The sequence below is a fragment of the Neofelis nebulosa genome, chromosome X, assembly GCF_028018385.1.
Source record: "Neofelis nebulosa isolate mNeoNeb1 chromosome X, mNeoNeb1.pri, whole genome shotgun sequence".
NCBI lineage: Eukaryota > Metazoa > Chordata > Mammalia > Carnivora > Felidae > Neofelis > Neofelis nebulosa.
Window position 1 is genome coordinate 87,144,602 of NC_080800.1, and position 21,995 is coordinate 87,166,596.

Here is a 21,995-nt window from a genome sequence, read left to right on the forward strand (position 1 = left end):
GGTCCCAAGCGACTGTTGGTATCAGTGCTTTCGTTTGCCTTTGAAACATCCGATTTCGGTTATTGAGTGGCCAAACAGGTGATTAATGTTACTGAAAAAAAAAAAAAAGCTTTGTGGATGAGGATAGCAAAGGCCTAGACTTTGGGAAAAATAGTCCAGGTGGGTCTTCAATTTGTGGAGATGGTGTGGGTTACAGTTTTTCCCTGTTGGGTGATTCTTCCAGAAACCTTCTCCCTATTTGTGATTAGGTAGTGACAGTGTATGTATGATCTGAAGCCCCAAAGGACAAAGAGAAAAAAAAAATGGAGAAAAAGGAAGAGACACATAATAGCAGTATATCATAGTTGTTCGAGAGCTGGGCCCCAAGTCAGACCTTGGTTAAATTCCGGCTCCATTGCTAACTAGTCCTGTGACCTTGGGCAACTTATTTGAAGTCTTTCGAGTCTGTGTTCCCTCATCAATCAAAAGGGAAAGAACTAAGAAAAACTACTCCCACAGGTTTGCCTTGAGGATGAAATGAACTAACGCCTGTAGAGTTTTAATACACCATCCTTTTCAGTAAAGGCTAGCTGATAGGATTAGCCTTTTAAGGAGTCACTGGAGAGATGAATCTGCTTATTTCAGTACTAGAGGTTTTGTGTTTTTCTTAAAGCGGTGGGTTTGGCCCTCCCTAGAGAGCACTTGCATGAGTTGGGTGGTAAAATGGAAAGAGCACTGAACTGGAACTCAGGAGATCTGAGTTCTTTTGGTCCCTTCTTTGCCCCTAGCAGCTTTGTGACCTTGTACAAGTTACTCACTAGCCAAATGATAGTATAGAGTTAGGAGGTGGAGGCCAAATTGGCAGAGTGTGCAGAGACAAAAGCGAAGGAGATGAACTTTTAAGATCCCTTCCAGCTCTAAAATGCTGCGATTCTTAGATTTTAATATTGATTAAAGGAGCAAGTGTATCTCTCCTGGTTGATAAGCCATTGATTAGAATGAAATTATGTTTTAAAGTCTAATAAAAATGAAGAATAAAGATTTGGTAAATTTTAAAGTCCTTATGTTTCAATTGGCTGTCTAAATGCAAAAGTTTAACTTTGTCTTCTCCAAATGAGATTCGTTTGCATGAATGATTTGAAATTGAAGAGTACTCTTTAATAAGACAGTTCCTATTTAGATCACTTTTATCCTACTTTCTGTTAAGGATGTAAGCTTATATTTATCTGATAGTTTTAAGGGACACTAAAATTAATTTTTGTTGAGCTCCCACTAAGTGCCAAGCAGTCTACATACATCTTACTTATATGCTATTCAGAGACAATATGTTGTACTACAAAAAGCACAGGCATCATAGTCAAGAACGGGTGTCAAATTCTGGATTTACCACACAATAGCTTTGTACCCTTGATCAGGTTCTGTAACTTTACTGAGTCTGTTTCTGCATCTGTAAGATGGAGATACTTATGTTGCTGGGATTGTTTTCTTCTTTTTTTTTGTAATTTAAAAAACTTTTTTATGTGTATTGATTTTTGAGAGAGAGGGAGACAGAGTGCGAGTGGGGGAGGGGCAGAGAACAAAGGAGACACAGAATCTGAAGCAGGCTCCAGGGTCTGAGCTGTCAGCACAGAGCCTGGTGCGGGGCTTGAACCCAGGAAACATGAGGTCGTGACCTGAGCCGAAGTTGGATGCTTTACCGACTGAGCCACCCAGGTGCCCCTACGTTGCTAGGATTAAGGATAATATATGTAAACCACCTAGCAGATAATAATCACACTCAATTAAAGTTGGTTATTACAGTAGGTTAAAGCCAGCAGGATGCAGAAAACATACAAATAGATGCTTATGCAGCTGTCAGTTTAAATAGAATCATGGCTGTTTTATTTCAAGATACTGTCTAGAAATAAAGGCCTAAATATTGAGCACTTAATTAAGTGACACTCAGAAAGGTATTTTGAGACTTAAAAATTTTACTACTGAGATGATAACTACAGCAAATTTTACCACTAGGCTAACTAGCCATAAAAAGCTAGCTAGTTACTTGAAGTATAGAATCACATTTCTTCCACGAATGCGTCGAGAAACTTCTTTTCAACACAGGGGACAAAATCACTTTGCATTTCATGCACGTGTGTTGTTGAATATTTGCTCCCAAAGTTTTGTATTGTTTGCTTTGCTCATTTTTGAGAGTTAGCCTAGGCTAGGGTTCATTGTAATCTCTGGTCAGAAACGACTTATCTGGGATCTTAGTGGCAAAGAGGTAGGACTGAGGTTTAAATGTTGATTAACTCAGTATGTATTGTCTTGAATTACCCAAGGGCCACCAAATGTGGACAAGCCATTGCTGTTGTCTTTGTTTATGAAACCTCTCTTTAGCCATTCTGCTTGAATTGTTTGCCTTTTGAATTTAGGATGAACATCCATACTCTCCCCTATCACAGTCCTGGGAACATGAAGACCCATTTGTTTCAAGTAACAGAACTAACTGGTTTAGAGCAGTTGCTTTAACACTTTTGTTTATTGTAGAGGAACTCCACTATATAAAGAGCAATCAGTCAGGAAAATGAGGCTGTTTTTATGAATACCGAAATTTCACAAAAGGTAGTCATAGCCTTGCATCAACCCATGCAGTTTACTTCTGTCTATTGTTTTGGGTTGCAAAGTATCCAGAAAAATCCTGATTTACACAGATAAATAATTGCAAGTGATAGATGTTTATTAACAGCTTGTCTTACAGTCTCTGGATATTTTTCAATCACATTGATCCAGAGTCCTGGAAGGGAATTAGGAGAAAATTTTGGTTTCCAAGGCTAATCACTATTCATATATCTTATCTTAAATATGAAAATGAGATAAGCAGCCAAAACTTAGAGTAAGCACTAAAGCCATGTAAAATGTAGGATTGTCATGATGAGACACGTTACATATGTTATTGTGCAACTGACTGTTCTGCTTTTGCTGGGCAGATGGGCCTGAACCTTGCATGCTATCTAATTGAGCACAGCCCACGGGTTGAAGTGCTGTAGGTACCTGCTTGTACAATTTTCTTCGAGTAAACATGTGCAGGCATGAATTAATTGAAAGACCTGAGCAGTGCTACAACCTTCATAATCCATGACACATTTACGGGAACTTGAAACATATTCCAAGGCATGACAGGGTAAGTGTTATTCCTGAGGGTTGTAAAAAAGTGAATGAACCAAGCAGTTTAAGTTAATGATTTGGTGGTCTCCAATGAGATGTATAAAACAGTTGCTTGTCGGGGCGCCTGGGTGGCGCAGTCGGTTAAGCGTCCGACTTCAGCCAGGTCACGATCTCGCGGTCCGTGAGTTCGAGCTCCGCGTCAGGCTCTGGGCTGATGGCTCGGAGCCTGGAGCCTGTTTCCGATTCTGTGTCTCCCTCTCTCTCTGCCCCTCCCCCGTTCATGCTCTGTCTCTCTCTGTCCCAAAAATAAATAAAAAACGTTGAAAAAAAAATTTAAAACAGTTGCTTGTATACATTGTTGAAAGACAGTAGAACATATTAACAGGTTGGGCTCTGCCACTTAAGATTTTTGGTCAGATTTTGGTCAATTTAGGATGGGGTTACACCTCTGATTACCCCATCGTAAATTGAAAATATCAGTAAGTCAAAAATGAACTTAATACACCTAACCTACCAAACATCATAGTTTAGTGTAGCCTACCTTAAACATGCTTAGAACACCTCCCTTAGCCTACAGTTGGGCAAAGGCATCTAACACACCAAGCCTGTTTTATAATAAAATGTGGCTATCTCATGTAATTGGTTGAATACTATACAGAAAGTGAAAAACAGAATAGTTGTAGGGTACAGAATGGATGTAAATGTAGATTGTTTACCCTCACAACCGCATGGCTGGCTGGGAGTGCCAGGTCACTGCCGCTGCCCAGCATCACTGCTGGCCTCACTACTGCATATTGCTAGCCCCAGAAAAGATCAACATTCCAAATCTAAAGTTTCTACTGAATGTGTTTTGCTTTGATACAGCCATTGAGTCGATCCATTATTAAGTCAGGGACTTTCTGTATTTTAAAAATCTTAGGCCAGTTATTTTACTTTTCTGTGTGCCTGTTTTCTCCTGTTTAGGATGGTCGTAATAATACACTTTCCTCATAAAGTTGCTGGGATTAAATGAGATAATACAAATATAGTATTTAACACAGTGCCTGGCATATAAGGAAGCTCCTGAAATATTTTTTTATCACGATCAAGATAGTTAAATAAATGTATTTTAGAAAACAAAAATGGAGCCTGATGTTTGTAGTACATACTTTGAAAATGAATAGCCTAGAGTACTAAATCCACATTACTTGAAATCCTAACTTTCACACTTTAGGAATAGGGTGAGTAGACTGAATTCTTCACAAGAAAGTCATCTTTGAGCCCACCTGTGTTTGTCATTCTTTTTTCAAATAACTATTTCTCCCTCAAGCTACCAATCTTTTCATTCACAAAGGACTTCAAGATAATATTTTATACTGATTTATCACCACCCAATCCCTTCTCAACCACTTGACATTTAATTTTTATTCTGCTTTTCCTACGATGTTGACTTTGAAGAGAACCTTTTTTCAATAGAGAGGTTCAAAAGAGGATGAGAAGAGACTGGGTGGTGATGGTTTACCAATGTAAAGAACCATTTCAAAATCCATTTCTAGATACCTCCTTTTTGATATTTCTGCTGTACCATATTTAACACTGTTGACCACTGCTCCGAAATTCTCCCAAGCTGTCTTTTACTTCTCTTACCTCTCTTTTGTTTCATTTTGGTTGTTTTATTAATTCATTCATCTAACACCTCTTCTTCCTGGTGTTCACACCCGGGCCACCACCACCCTTGCCTCTAGTACATGCCACATCCAATTGATTCTATCACTTTAAATCTCACATATGCCACATTCTCCCTTGCAACTGTTATTACCCTGCTTTTAGTTCCTGTGTCTTCTCATAGGAACACATGCTTAGCTTCCTAATTGTTCTCCCTGCCACTGATTGGTTGTTTCTTCCTTCCAGATCTTCCACATTGCCGCTGGAACACAGCTCTGATAACATCTATGCCATTGTGTGAAAAGCCATTGCTTACAAATTTTACACTCCATTTCCCAGCATGGGATACAAGACTCTTAATCTGGTCCCAACATACTTTCAAAGCTTTATGTACCTCTTCTCTCATGTTGATCCCTAAATGCCCTCTGTCCTTTCCCATTATCATTCCTTTGTTTGTACTTCTCTTGCCTCTATACCCTTTTTTTCCCAGCTCTGCTTGCCAAAAACTTACCCATCCTTCAAAACCCAACACAAATGTCTCATCTTTGAAGCCTTTGTCAATTCCTTCCTTTACTCTTCCCACCACAGTCCACACCAAAAACAAAATAATCCTTTTGTTTTAGCTCCCATGGCATTCCGTGTCTTATAGTACTTTTTGCATTTTACTGGTAGTTATGTGTTTATATGTTTTACCTTCCTACTGGATTGTACTTATTTTAATATTTTATTTTCATATTCCTCATGGGAACCTTTGCACTGTGTGTGCTCTGAAAATGCTTGTCGAGTTGCTTTAAATACCCAAGAATGAAAAAAAAAAATACCCAAGAATGAAAAGAATGCCAGAGGGTCATAAGATTCACTAGAAAAGTATCTAGTGGGGAAGGGGATTGAAATCCAATTCATTGAGCATTTATCAAGGATATATTGTGTGCATACTATGCTTCTTACCTGAATATACAAAATAATTAAGGTAAATTAGGAGGAATAAGAGTGTACAAATTCTTCCAGATTGCAGGCTCCTTAATTTCTATGGTAATCACCATCATGGGCCAGTTAATGGGTTTTTATTCATTTTTTATTTTTTTATGCCTTCACTAGTTTATTCACACAGTGTATGTTTACTGAGTGCCTACTCTGTTCCAAGCACCATGAGAGAGAGTTATGAACACAAACATTCTGCATTTTAAAGGAAAAGACAGTGAACAAGTAATGATTTCATTGTTCTGTATTCCATTATTCCATAAAAATTGTTAGAGATTGATTTTATGGAAATACAACAGAAAGTTGCAACTTCTGCTCTCGTCATTGGATTCCACACACCCTGTCATCTGTTCTGGTTGTCCACCCTCACTCTCCAGGTTGCTGAGCTTGGGTCATAAGTATGGTTTATGTGTTTTTAATGGCAAAATGACCTATGTAACAAAGAGATAGTGAGAATGAGTATTTACATTGAACTTTCCCTGTTCTGTTTTTTTGTTTTGTTTTGTTTTAAAAGCTTGATTTACACGAGCATTCAATTTATGTCTCCACTTAAAATGCTTCCACTGAATTTGTTGGTGATATGTGGAATTCCATTACATAAAAACCTTTAAAAAATAGCTTGATCAGCAAATTATTTTTTTAAGATTTTATTTTTAAGTAATCTGCACTGAATGTGGGGCTCAAACTCACAACCCAAGATCAAAAGTCACATGTTCTCCGACTTAGTCAGCCAGGCACCTCAGAAATTGTTTTTCTAAGTACATAAAAAACTGCATGCCCCCCTCAGTCCCTGGAAGATGCGTTATCTCCTACAGAATGCCATATTTAATCTGTTCCCAGCCTTAAATGTAATAAACAGAGGAGAGTATCAAAGACATTTTCTGTTATTTCTGATTATGAAGTTAATCCTACTTCTTGAAGAAAACTTGGAAAACACAGAAAATTATAAAACTAAAAACTATGGATAATTCCTGGGGCGCCTGGGTGGCTTAATCTGTTAAGCATCTGACTTCAGCTCAGGTCATGATCTCACAGTTGGTGGGTTCGAGCCCCACGTCGGGCTCTGTGCTGACAGCTCAGAGCCTGAAGCCTGCTTTGTATTCTGTGTCTCCCTCTCTCTCTGCGCCTCCCCTGCTCATGTTCTGTCTCTTTCTGTCTCTCAATAATAAATAAACACTAAAAAATTTTTTAAAAAACTATGCATAATTCCACAATACCATTAATATTCCTTCATGTTTCTTTTTCATGTGTAGATAGGGCTTTATACCCTACTTGTATCATAATGGTTATTTTTTATGAGTATTAATGTATTAAGAAAATAAAATTTAAAGGAACATATAAAAATCCATAGATAGAAGCATTTTATCATTTTGGGGTATTTTTGTTGTCATTTTCTTCTTTTGCTCTGTATATATATTTAAAGAATTATAATTATATATTGTATGTACAGTTTTGTATCCAGCTTGTTATTGTAAGCATTTCCCTATGTAATTAAAAATAGAGGATTCCCTTACTAGTTGAATGGGGTAAGTTTTGAGGGGGGTAGGGATCGAGCTTCTCTTTCATTAACTGGCAGAAAGGAAGTGCTGAAATGGTGACAGGGAGGATTATGAATTGGTACATTTAAAAAATGGGGTGCCTGGGTGGCTCAGTCTGTTAAACATCGGACTTCAGCTCAGGTCATGATCTTGCAGTCCATGGGTTCAAGCCCTGCATCAGGCTGTGTGCTGACAGCTCAGAGCCTAGAGCCTGCTTCGGATTCTATGTCTCCCTCTCTCTCTCTGTCCCTCTCCCACTCACGCTTTGTCACTCTCTGTCTCTCAAAAATGGATAAATGTTAAAAAAAATTTTTTAAGCAAAAATATGCTCTATAGAGATTTATGTAAATATATATACTTCTGGCCATAAACGTGATCTGGTCTAACCCATATGCATTACCTATTGTGTACTTGGTCTTTTGAAAGGTTTGATCACCATTTGTACCTTTAGTTTCTCTTCTCCCCATAATATTCCTATCGGTGATGTCTGTCACAAATGAGTTTTGCACCTAATTAATTTCCTTGTTGCTTGGTGAAGTAGCACCTCATTGGCTAAGATCGCTTTTCGTTTTCATGACGACCACTGAACTGTCAATTATTGGTTGGGGTTTTCCCCAGAGTTTACTTGAGAGGGTACCACAAATATTATCTTGGGGACAAAGAATTTTTTGTATATGTAAATTTTGTTGAAGTATAACATACATACCAATGAGGTACAGAAATCATTAGTATATAGCTCAGTGAATTTTCCCAAAGTAAACATGCCTGTGTAGCCAGAGCCTAGATCAAGAAACAGAACAGTACCAGAACCCTAGGAGACTACCTCACACCCCAAGATGAAGAATTTTTGAACTTTGTCTCTTCAGGGAGTGACCTCTTGCAGCATGTGGTAGGAACTCAGTCACCCACAGAAATGCTTTCACTGCTCCGGAGCTAGTTAACTGTGACGCTCCTCAGCTATATAGTGTAGGGAGTTATTTCCAAGCACAGAGTACATGCACTTTTTGATGCAGTTACCAAGCCAGTTCAGAGTTGCCACATTTTGCTGTGAACACCCACTTTGGAGCCCTATGAGCAAAGCAGAGTACAAGGGCTCTTTGTTATTATTGTATTTCCTGTTCTTTTTTTCTCTTTCAGCTGTATGTGCATGTCTTTCTATATATCATGGCATATACTTGCTGCTTGAATTTACCCATAGACTTATTATAGTATTCATTTCTTTTGAAAAGAAAGTTTGGTGATTCATGCCTGACTTCATGGAGGCTGTTAGGATCAGGACCTAGTCGTGATTTACTTGGTTTTAACGCTTGAATGCTCAAGTTAGATACAAATCAGTGATTTTGAGTTAACCCTATTTATTTTTGCTTTTTTGAAATAAGATGGTCTAGAACTCCCTTGTTGATGTGTGTGTTTCTCAACACATTTATCATTTCAGATAAAATGTTGAAGTAGCTTAGTTAATTAAATGCTGCCTTCAACTAATAAAAAGTCTTAGCTTTTAAGAAGAAAATACAGCAAAATGTTAACGTTGGTTATTTCTGGTTGGTAAAATTATGGGTGATTATTGTTCTTTTCATTATGTTTTTCTGTATTTTCTGCATTTCCTATAGTTAGTATGTTTTATACTTGTAATTAGAAAAAAATCCATTATTTAAAAAAAATTTTTTTGTATGTTTATTTATTTTTTGACAGAGACAGAGTATGAGAGGAGGGGGGGCAGAGAGAGAGGGAGACACAGAATCCGAAGCAGGCTCCAGGATCTGAACTGTCAGCACACAGCCCGATGTGGGGCTTGCACTCACGAACTGTGAGATCATGACCTGAGCCTAAGTTGGACGTTTAACCGACTGAGCCACCCAGGCGCCCCTGTTATTTTTTAAAAACCCAAAATATTCCTATACCATTGATAAATCTTAAAGGAAGCATTAATAATGTGACTATAGCAACAACAGGAACAAATCATATCTGATAATAGAAATGATTTACAGACTATTAGGAGAATTTAAAGAATTGTTGGCCTTTTGAATATATCTAACCTGTATGATTGTTAATGTCATCCTTTCTTGTTAACACTAATTGGTTTCTTCATATGTAAAATGAACCTTGAACACTAAAGAACCTTAAAGACTAATTTTTTCCTATTTTAATGTGAAAAATTTCTCTTTACCCTTCATATCACTATTTACATATATTTTCTTTCCCCCCTTACGCACATACCCACCTCTTACCTTTCTTGGTATTTTTGCTTATTTCCCATTAGAATCCTGCTTCCCCTCACTTGCCCCCTTCAATATCTGTTCTTGTCAGTACTTAATAGTGCTAAGTTTAACAGCTTTGTATGAAGAATCAAATATACTGGCAATTTTCATTTATGACACACTGGGTTCATCTGATGACAGTAGTTTTTGTCATTCTAGGAAAGAGGAAAATTTATTACAGTAAGGGCAGAGGAGAATCATAATATTCTTATCTTACACCTTATTAATGATATGCAGAACATACAAGCTCAATCAAGATGATATTTAAGACATCATTAAAATCAAATTACTTGTTTTTAAAATTAGCATGTCCCTTGAAATGATAGCCCACTATACAAAACTACCAGTTGGCAGTTTGCACAGAAACTCCTATTCAGGGGTGCCTTCTGCACCACTTCTTTCCTTCTGAGAGCAGATTTTGTATCCTACGTTTCCACCCTCTTCCCCTGCCTTTCATAGCATGATTAATTTTACCTTAGATAATGTTACACACATACCCTCACACCCTCTTGGAGCCCCATGTTCTTTTTTAAAAAATCTGAGCTTCTTTCTGTGGGGTTCCACTTCTTTTGAAGTGAAATTTAACATAACAGGTCAGTGCTCTCGTATTTAACAACCTTGAATGTGTCCATAACTTACTCCCACAATCTCCACAAAAACCACCCATTAGCCATGTAATCCTCCTGAATATATATGTATTTTCTTATGTCCTGGTATTTAAGATAAATTTGAAGTGCTTTTGTTTGTTTTGCTTTAGTTATTCCAGTGATCCTGCTTCCTGAAAAGTTTTATTACAAATATGGGCTAAATAATAGTTCATAATTTGCTTTGCAGTTTTTAGTTCTCAACACCTTTCACATGTAATCATTTGTAGGCTCATTTGGGAACCCAAACACTGTTTAGCACATTACTATGGGAAAATATGCTGCCTTTACTTCCCAACAGCTGACTTACAAGTGAAGAGGTGAAACACAACCCACTAGGGTTACCTTTGTAGCTTTTGTTCATAATGATAGCCTGGTGAAATATACTTTATTATATTATTCCTGATTATGCTGGTTTAGAATTTTCTCTGCTTATTTAGTGTCTTTGTAATGTCGATTCAAGCTTTACCTCACCTTTTCTGTGTGTTTCACCTTGAGGACTCTGCATTTTGTTTTCCTAACCTATGGTGATCTCAGAAGTTGGCTTATTTTAATAGCATTTGTAATGTTCGTGAAAGTTTTAAGAACATAACTGATTTGTAAATCAGTTAGCCATTAATACATTTTCAAGTTGGTACATCTTTTCTCCTTGTAGAGGATTTCAACAGGCATTTAGGCTAGAAATGAAGGCTAGAAAATGTGATTATATCGCAGTTGTCATTCATAGATCTATGAGCAACCTATATTTAACATCGCCCCAAAATGATTTGAGTTGTAATGGTATTTCAAATTCCTGTTTTCCACCACCATCATTTCATTTTGGCAAGAGGACAGGATGTTTAAGAGAGACCAAAACTGGCTAGTGCCAGCTCACCAGTCACCTCCCTTACCCTAATCCCCCAACCTCCAACCCTTTTTGCTGTTCCTATTTGACTGATGCCTTTTGGTTGAACTGATGAAGAGGAGCATGTTGATTTACCTTGAGTAATGTAATTAAAGACAAGCGGATTATTCTTTGATGATAAGGAAAGCTACATGATTGCTCTATTTTATTTCAGTATATTGTACCAAAGATGAATGTGGTCTATTTGAAATTGAGAGATAGCATATTACAGTGGAAGAATGGGTGTCCTTGAGTCTGACTGCTTAGCTTGATTTTAGTTCTACCAACTAATAAATATGTAATCTTGGGTGAGTTGTGAAACCTGGACTTCATTTATCTTGTTCATAAAAAGTGGAATAATAATGCCCATTTTCTGTGATGTTGTAAATAAAGTGACATGGAGTGGGCATTTAGCAAATGTTAGTTCTCTTGAATCTTTTGCTAACATTTTTTATTACTAAACGTGCTGTTTCTCCTTTGGTTATCACAGCTGTTCCCTACTCCATTTTGAGATATGTAATTGTTTTAGATGTAAAAGCGGGGAAAAAAACCATGCCATCCAAATTTCTGGTTTTCTGGGCTGGTTTTGAGAAATTCAGGGAGAGATCACATAATCAAGAAACTAAAACAACTATCTTGTTCTTCTCCATGTGCATTTTCATTTTAAGGAGCAACAACTCCTTAAAACAAGATGTTCATCCCTAACAATAGAAATGGCTGTGGACCTTTTGATGGCACAGTGATAAAGAGAGGGGATTTAGGAATCAGATGGATTTTGATTTGAATCCCAACACTGTAGTGTAATAGCTTTATAACCTTGGCCAAACTAACCTCTTGAAGACTCAGTTTTTTCATCTATAGAATGTGGGGGGAGGGGGGTGATGGTAATAACTGTACCTACCTCATAGGGTTATTGTGAGGGATAAATCAGATAATATACAAAGCACTAAGTATACAGCCTGGTTCATTAGAGGATATTTTAACCACCTCCTCACCCTCATCTATAGCACTTTTTTTTGGAGACTGACAATGCATATCACTGCAGGGCTTCTCAGGGCCTCTGATATGCTAAAGAAGCACTGTTCAACACTGTTAAATGAAATATTTTCTAAATTTGTTTATCTATAGAACTCATTTTCTCTTAAAAAAACTTAACACACCTGAAGTAGAATTTGGAAAACACTGATTACCATGCACTTGATAGCTTCTCCTTCCTTCCCTCCTCCTGCCTCATTTTCAGACTGGCCTCAGGCTTTAACTGTATCTATTGTCAATGTCAAGGAACTAGTTATCTCACTATGATAAGAACAGAATGTTTTTGACTGTGATAACAAGCATTTTAGTTATATTTCTTTGTAGTAATGTGGTACTTTTTATATCAAGCTAATGTAACTTCAAAGTGTAGTTTTACAGGCTAGATTTATTTTCCTTATTGACTTTCAGAAACAATTTATTGTGAAAGTATAAAATTGCAAGGAAGACCGGTTTATGTTTATTAAAAAAATTTTTTTAATGTTTATTTTATTTTTAAGAGAGAGAGAGACAGGCATGAGCAGGGGAGGGGCAGAGAAAAGGGGAGACACAGAATCCAAAGCAGGCTCCAGGCTCTGAGCTGTCAGCACAGAGTCAGGGGGCTCAAACTCAAGAACCAGGAGATCATGACCTGAGCCGAAGCTCAACGCTTAACAGACTGAGCCACTCAGGCGCCCCTTATGTTTGTTTTTATATTTAGTGTGTGGACCTTAGTACAAAAGTTAACTTTTGTAATACTTCATACAGGAGGAAATTTAATATTCTCAGTACACTGTTCTTATTTATGAAATTTTTATACTAAATGATACGAAAATTTCTGCAGAGGCGTACCAAATTCTCTTTTTCTCTAATCCAGATACCTCATAGAATACTAATGGGACACCTGTAACTTTTGTACCCTTGGGTTCTTATGGCCAGATCAAAATGAATACCTTATCCCTAAACACAATGTTGTTCCTAATTTTAATGATTAATGAATTTTCCAATGTAATCCCCCTATTAAAATCTATACCTGAAGAGAATGCGTACAAAAAGTTCCAAATTCAGCAAAAATTTGAATGCCCTTTATGACCAGCACTGTACTGGATGCTGTGGTAGTAGAAGAGTGAGAAGGGAATTGCTAAAGATAAACAATGACACGGTCCTTTCCTTCCAGGGACCTCATCTTTTCAGGCCTTATTGCATTTTTTTAACTAAGGACATTTTAGTCTAACATTGAAATATCAACTTAGTTGGGGCTTTTAGGCACTTGGGTGGCTCAGTCCATTAAGCTACTGACTCTTGATCTCTGCTCAGGTCATGATCTCAAGGTTTGTGAGTTCGAGCCCCTCATGGGCTCTGTACTGGCAGTGTAAGCCTGCTTGGGATTCTCTCTCTCTCTCTCTCTCTCTCTCTCAATCTCTCAATCTCTCAATCTCTCTCCCCTTCTCCCTCTCTCCCCCTCTCTTCTCTTTCCCTCTCCTCCCCTCCCAGTCCCCCTTCCTCTCCCCCGCTCACATGCACTCACACTCTAGCACTCACTCCCTCTCAAAATAAACAAACATTAAAAAGAATACATGGGTCTTTTAGATCTACACAAAAATGGCACTCGCTAGAGTTTGAAAGTATTTAAGGTACAAAGTGCATGTCCCTTCCATACATTCTTGGACCAGTTTCACCTGGTCTGAAAAGTTGCAGGTAAAGTGGCAAGTGGTACAGACCATGTCCCAATTTCATTGTAGGTCTAGGCTATGGCTTGCTTTTGTGCTCATGTTTTCCCCCTGGATACAGCAACATTTTGTTCACTGGAATTCTCCTTCCCAAGGTCTCATGTTCTAGGAAAACAGAACTGATTAACACAAGGACAAAGGGTCACCAAAATTTCTTATGTTCATTTGTATAAGTTTTCTTTGTGATGCCTCCTGCTTCTCTTCAAAATTACTTTGGCTATTCAGGGCCTTTTGTGGTTAGCCAGTCATTTTGAAGAAGAAGACCAAAGCAGGAGGCATCACAATCCCAGACTTTAGCCTCTACTACAAAGCTGTAATCATCAAGACAGCATGGTATTGGCACAAAAACAGACACATAGACCAATGGAATAGAATAGAAATCCCAGAACTAGACCCACAAAAGTATGGCCAACTAATCTTTGACAAAGCAGGAAAGAACATCCAATGGAAAAAAGACAGTCTCTTTAACAAATGGTGCTGGGAGAACTGGACAGCAACATGCAGAAGATTGAAACTAGGCTACTTTCTCATACCATTCACAAAAATAAACTCAAAATGGATAAAGGACGTGAATGTGAGACAGGAAACCATCAAAACCCTAGAGGAGAAAGCAGGAAAAGACCTCTCTGACCTCAGCCATAGCAATCTCTTACTTGACACATCCCCAAAGGCAAGGGAATTAAAAGCAAAAATGAACTATTGGGACCTCATGAAGATAAAAAGCTTCTGCACAGCAAAGGAAACAACCAACAAAACTAAAAGGCAACCAACGGAATGGGAAAAGATATTTGCAAATGACACATCGGACAAAGGGCTAGTATCCAAAATCTATAAAGAGCTCACCAAACGCCAAACCCGAAAAACAAATAACCCAGTGAAGAAATGGGCAGAAAACATGAATAGACACTTCTCTAAAGAAGACATCTGGATGGCCAGCAGGCACATGAAAAGATGCTCAACGTCGCTCCTCATCAGGGAAATACAAATCAAAACCACACTCAGATGTCACCTCACGCCAGTCAGAGTGGCCAAAATGAACAAATCAGGAGACTATAGATGCTGGAGAGGATGTGGAGAAACGGGAACCCTCTTGCACTGTTGGTGGGAATGCAAATTGGTGCAGCCGCTCTGGAAAGCAGTGTGGAGGTTCCTCAAAAAATTAAAAATAGACCTACCCTATGACCCAGCAATAGCACTGCTAGGAATTTATCCAAGGGATACAGGAGCACTGATGCATAGGGGCACTTGTACCCCAATGTTTATAGCAGCACTCTCAACAATAGCCAAATTATGGAAAGAGCCTAAATGTCCATCAACTGATGAATGGATAAAGAAATTGTGGTTTTATACACAATGGAGTACTATGTGGCAATGAGAAAGAATGAAATATGGCCCTTTGTAGCAACGTGGATGGAACTGGAGAGTGTGATGCTAAGTGAAATAAGCCATACAGAGAAAGACAGATACCATATGGTTTCACTGTTATGTGGATCCTGAGAAACTTAACAGAAACCCATGGGGGAGGGGAAGGAAAAAAAAAAAAAAAGAGGTTAGAGTGGGAGAGAGCCAAAGCATTAGAGACTCTTAAAACTTGAGAACAAACTGAGGGCTGATGGGGGATGGGAGGGAGGGGAGGGTGGGGGATGGGTATCGAGGAGGGCACCTTTTGGGATGAGCACTGGGAGTTGTATGGAAACCAATTTGACAATAAATTTAATATATTGAAGGGGCGCCTGGGTGGTGCAGTCGGTTAAGCGTCCGACTTCAGCCAGGTCACGATCTCGCGGTCCGTGAGTTCGAGCCCCGCGTCAGGCTCTGGGCTGATGGCTCGGAGCCTGGAGCCTGTTTCCGATTCTGTGTCTCCCTCTCTCTCTGCCCCTCCCCCGTTCATGCTCTGTCTCTCTCTGTCCCAAAAATAAATAAAAAACGTTGAAAAAAAAATTTAAAAAAAAAAAAAAAGAAAAGAAAAAAAGAAATTACCACTCGTTGAGTTTTGGTGTAGTATCAAAGAAGAATATCTACAATTATTTCAAAATGCTATTAAATGATGTAAATACAATTTTCTAATTATAAATCTACATAAGTACAGATTTCCTTAATATACCTAAACCAGAAGAACAGATCACAATAGATCTAATGCAGAAGCAGATCTGAAGATCCAGCTGTCTTCTATTAAGTGTGACATTAAAGAGGTTTACACAAACGACAATACCATGCTTATTACATTTTTTAGGGGGAAATATTTTTTATTTAAAAAGTCTATTACATTAACATTTATTTACAACTGCTATTTTAAATGAGTGAATAAATATTTTTTAAATTTCCCAGTGTTAATTTCTAATATGCTAACTATATGTACATAAACAATAGTTCTTTGGATTCCTCAGTAACTTTAGAGTATAAAGGGGTCTTGAGACTAAAAACTTAAGAGAAATGCTGATCTAGCCCTCTGTTTCTTAACAATGTGCTAAACATTCCCTAATGGGAATCAGAGTAGTATTTTTAAATAAGGGCTAGGTATTTTTAAATAATAATTCTAAGAATTGTTTACCTCTGAATATGACCTGTTATCCACAACTTAGGCAAATATGACCTTTTCAACAGTGATGTTTCTAATTCCATAATGTCTTTAATATGCTGTTTTCTGAGGACTCCCAACTGCCAGAGATTTTGTGGTGCGATATCAAAGCTGAGACCCATTCTGTAACATACTGTCATCTCCACAACCTATAGCAGAAGTATCTGTGCGTTCCTGGCAGAAAGAAAGGCCACTTGCTGTGCTTTGCATGACTATCTACCTCTGTGTCGTTCCTTTGGCATAAAATAATGATAATAAAAGATGATTTAGGTTGTTTTCACTGTCACCATCCCTCCCCCCCAAAAGATAATTTGTTAACAATACAATATGTTAAGAAACATTGCTTTACCCAACAGCTGACCTGTACTAATGCCTGTTTCATATCTGGCAACATAGTAGAATTTAACTAAGGCTAGTTAGGAGCATACTGGTGTATTAAAGAGGTATGCAGTACTGATTTGTCTGATTCCCAGTGAAACACAGACATATATTTCCAATACCTTTCAGAAATCATTTGTGTATTTTTTTGTAGTACAATGGTAGAATTATTATTTTTTTAATCAAGAGAGCTGATGTGAAGAAGTCAATTTAAGAAACCTAAATTCGGTTCATCTGTGGCTGGCAATCAAAAGGGGGCCAAAAAGTCACAAAACGGGAATTTGAAGAAAGATAAGCTAGTCAGACCTGAAAGTTCAGATGTTTAGGTTTTTTGTTTGTTCGTTTGTTTTTTACTGGTTTAAAGAAAATGCCACTTAGGACTCCTTGGTCTTATGACCTGTAGTGTTCCTCTTTAAAATACATTCACCATCCCTACTTGCCCTAAGTTGAAATACATTGACCTGCCCTGGTTGCTATCATGGGGGGAAACTGAACCTTTGAAAGCTACTGTGAACAAAATGAATATTCAGAAGTCCACTTGAATCAGTTCCAGATTTTCTAATGGAGGAAATGTTTGTTGGAGAATCATGTTGGACTTCTTCACACCTAGATCTCATTCATTGTACATATGAGTGAATTCAGAAGTGTTGATTTCATTGTATTATCAGAATGTCGGGCAGTATTGAATGTGAACTAAAGTTTTGGAAGAGCTACTTTGGCCTTCAGTTGCCCTTACTTATTACTTGTAAGTCACTCATTGCAGACACTCTCTTTTCTAATGTTAAAAGTGGAATACTGGTTGAAAGTGATACTGGAACAGCTTTCCACACCTCCTTGTATTTTGTGTTTGAATACCAAGGTGCTGGAAGCATGCCATCATTATACTTTGAATATTTCATATATTGTAAAATGCTTTTGAATTTATTTTGCATTTTGACACATTAATATTTAAATGTATGTGTGGGGGGGAGGTCCAGAAGTACAGAACTTAGTACATAGTTTATATTCAATAAATATTCAGTGAACTTGTGTTCATAAGTAAGATTAGGCCATAACCATAATAGCATTAGCTCTTCGAAGGACAGGAAAGGGACTGGCCACCAACAGAATCCTAGATCAAATTTCTCCATGTTATGAACTGGAAAGTGTTTTTCACCAGTAGTGCCAAGGGTCGACATGCTTTATTTATATTAACATTTTAATTGAAAGATATTGCGTAAGATTAGTAAGAGTTGCCACAGTCTAGTTCATTACCTTTTTCCCAAGCTAGACACAGGCCAAAACCTTTATTCTTTGTTGAACATTTGAAATTGGAGTATTTCTTCTGCTTAATTGTTACCGATTCCTAATCTATCCCTTCTCCCAAAATATTTTAGGTAGCAGAGTGAAAATGTAAAAAACCTGATCTACATTGTGTTACTAATGATTTTTAAGTAGCAAGTTCAAGGATTCCTTATTGAATGGAGTGAATGCTATCAAGATAATTGTTCCCATATTTTCCCAACTCTGCATTCATATGGCCACAGGAGCATTATTTACACCGTGAAAATTGGCACACACTACCATTCAAGGCTTCCTCATTGTTAAACATTTACCATGACATTCCCCCCATCCTGAAGGTATCTATTTAATTTTCATTTTTACAGTCAAAGAATAGCTGATGTAGAATGGTGGTGAAGAGCAGAGACACTGGAGTCAAACTGCCTGGGTTCAGATACCAGTTGTGTACTTATTAGCTTGTGTTCTCCTAGGCAAGTTAGTCAATCTTATCTTTAATGAGATAATAGCAATGCTTGCCTTATAGGGTTGATGTGAGGATTAAATATGTTAATGCATATAAAGCACTTGGAACAGAGTCTAGTTTATAGATAAATCTTATCTGGCAACCTCAATTATGCAGAGCATAGCCAGGATTCAGGAAGCAAACAAAAATGTCACCGAGCAACCAATATAAATATCAGAGGGTACTTGCAACTAAAGCCCTCAAGCTCTCTTTGGAAGCCTGTTTGCTTTTTCTTTGGACCAAAGCTTCACTGACTTTTCAGAGTTGAGAGCAGATTTGAAGTATAAAATTACAAAGGGGTGAGAGATACTGCTAGAGGCAACAAGTGAGAACCTCCCTCCCTGAAAGAAAATAATCCAAAGTGAGAACTCAGAAATGAGTCAGACTGTATGATTTCTAAGGTCCATTATAGCTCCAAAAAATCAGTGACTTCGGTGAAAACTCATAGCAGTTTAGGGACAAATAACCTTACTAGTACCGTGTAAAATAATGGCTCACAAAGGTGATCCACTGCTAATAATAAATCCTAATCAGTATATCTTGGTTAGGAAAATAGGACAGTATAGATTACTTTTTAAAATGTCCATTCAAGGAATATTATTTAGCCTTAAAAAGGAAGGACATTTTGATATATACTACAACACCAATGAACCTTGAAGACATTATGCTAAGTGAATAAGCCAGTCACAAAAAGAACAATATAGTATGATTCCACTTTGAGGTACCTAGCATAGTCAAATTCATAGAGGCAGGAAGAATTGTGGTTGCCAGGGGCTGGGGGAAGGAGGAATGGGGAGTTAGTGTTTAATGGAGACAGAGTTTCGGTTGGAGGAAATGAAAAAGTTCTGGAGATGGATGGTGGTGATAGTTGCAGAACAATGCAAATGCACTTAATGTCACTGAACTTGACACTTAAAAATGGTTAAAATGGTATATTTTATGCTGTATGTATTTTACACAATAAAAAATAAAACTATAGTTAAGTGGGGAGAGCTGTCAATATTAGGAAAAAGAAGCCTAATAAATGGACCAATAAACCTATACCACCTCAAATAAATAAATAAATAAATAAATAAATAAATAAAATGTCCATTCAAAATTGTTACAATTAATTATTTGTGTAAAACTTTTTGTTACTTGGAAATTTTACTTATACAGAATACCTAATTCCCTGACAATACCTGTTAAAGGAAAGCATTACTATCGTTAATTAAAAGACACTCTCTGTCTTTAAAATGCTCTTAATTTAGGGAGGGAGTACGACATGCCAATTGAAACGCAAAAGCAAAATGAAGTATTAGATAAAGGTTAAAAACCAAGTGACAGGGGAACAAAGAGGGAGCATTTACGTTCCCACTTGGAACTTGGGAAAATAATATAAGAGGCAGCATTTGATCTGGGATTTGGGTAATGAACAGGCAGAAAAGGAGGGGGGAATGTCAGCAGATGGAGGAAATTTTAGTCTGAGGGAACAGAATGAACAAAAGGAGAGTTATAAAAAGTGAATGACAATAGCCAACCCCATGTGCTTGGGATCTGAATGTTCATGAGATGGGCATGTAGTGGGGATGTATCAAACTGGAAAGGTCAGTTGGGACCAGATCATAAAAGGCTTTAAATGTGAGGCCAAGGAATCACTAAAGACTTAAGAGCCGGAAAGAGGCATGATGCAACCAAGTGACGGCTAATGTCAACCAAGAAAGTAAATTCTGATGAAGCTTTAAGGGAAGGGGAATGTCGGATACAGAGTCACAAGTTAGGAGATTACTGAAGTAGTTCAGGCAAGGAAATCATGAGGACCTATATTGAATAGGCAGCAAGAGTGGAAAGAAGGATCTGATAATGGGAGACACCAGGAAAGTAGCATCTGCATGACTGACTAGGTTAGCAGTGAATATTCAGACAGGATTCTGGGTATTCACACCAGATGACCAGAGGGTTGTGATACCATTAACTGTGATTGGGAAGGGAAGGAGGGGGCAGTTTTTGAATAGTTGCAAAGGTGTGGGGAGGAAGAGATGTATAATAATGTTTAGAAATGGGCCTTTTATATGATTACAAAGCGAATACAATGGTTGGACTATATATATATATATATATATATATATATATATATATATATATATATAAATTCAGGATATATATATATATATATAGGATTTTATATATATATATAAATTCAGGATAATATATATATATATAAAATGTATGAATATGAATTTGGGGCATTTGAAGCACAGCATTGTTCACTGTGTGTAGACAAAGTACATTTCCTTAGTGTCCTTGCTTTTTAATCTCCATCTGACTACAATGGTCCATATTTTCCTGATCATCCACCCCTGCCACCCACCTCATGTCTTCTGAAAGAATGAAAACTTATTTCTATCAGTAAAAAAAAGTTTAGAGGGACACATCTTTGATTTAAAAAGAAATCTTTGAAATGATATTCTAAAACCTGAATTTTTATAATTATCTTTACTTTCAATTATACAGGTTACAATATCTGAAATGAATGCTAGATTATATAATTGCAATTTTATAACCAGAAATGTTCCTGACAGATGGCTTATAGAGAAAAGACAAATAATGACAAAAGAGAAGTGAAATAATATCTGGGCTTTTAGTGCCAAAGCTAGAAATTTAAAGCTTCCAAATAAATAGAAAAGTGAGCCACTCTCTTGCAAAATAGCCAATACTCTAGATCCATAAGGGATATTTGGGTCATTTACTGAAAGAGGAAAAAGGTACAACAAAAGCCATTTAAGACTCCTTCACTGCTTTAGAGATTTTCTTCATGTAAATGAGAAGAGAGAGTAAGTCACTGTCTACCAAACTGAGGGATGGCAAATTAGTAAAGTTGTAAAAGGTTTTAACTAGATGGCTGTCATATGTAAAAAACAAAAATAGTGTCTTTGGAACTTTAAGGATCTGTAATCCTACCCTGTAAATATATTTTTTGAATTAGTAACTTCAAGTAAGGACGTCATCTTGAACTTTTGAAGACTTTGGCTACTGGGGGACCTTAAATTTAAGGGATTACTTGGGTAGTAATTCTGCTATGTACATTGCCATTTAAGGTTTGTACTCTTAATTTGATCATTGAAAGTGAGTACTATTTGAATAATGTACTTTTGTGTTTAAATTCTAGTTTAAAGGGCCTTTGGGATTTATGTGTATGTGTGTGTGGTGGGGGGTTGTGTATAGTTATGTTTATTCCAGATTGAAGTTTGATCATTAACCAAGATTAGTACCTTAACCTAGTATCAGTGGGAGGTTTCTCTGGTCGGTAATCTCTTAACATTCAAAGAACTCTATTCTTTTGCTTAAGATTATTGGTCTCAGGTCATATAAACTAGAAGGAATATAAACCTTGATAAGCATTGGAATGACATGAGTAATCTGACGTTCTCACAACATTGGGAAAGATAATGTTTGTCCTTTATT

At 37.3% G+C, this 21,995-nt stretch overlaps 1 protein-coding gene across 2 annotated transcripts in view; it reads left to right on the forward strand.

The window, feature by feature from the left end:
• RNF128 (ring finger protein 128) overlaps positions 1 to 21,995 on the forward strand; it is a 111,608-nt gene that overhangs the window by 55,635 nt on the left and 33,978 nt on the right. The window lies entirely within an intron of this gene.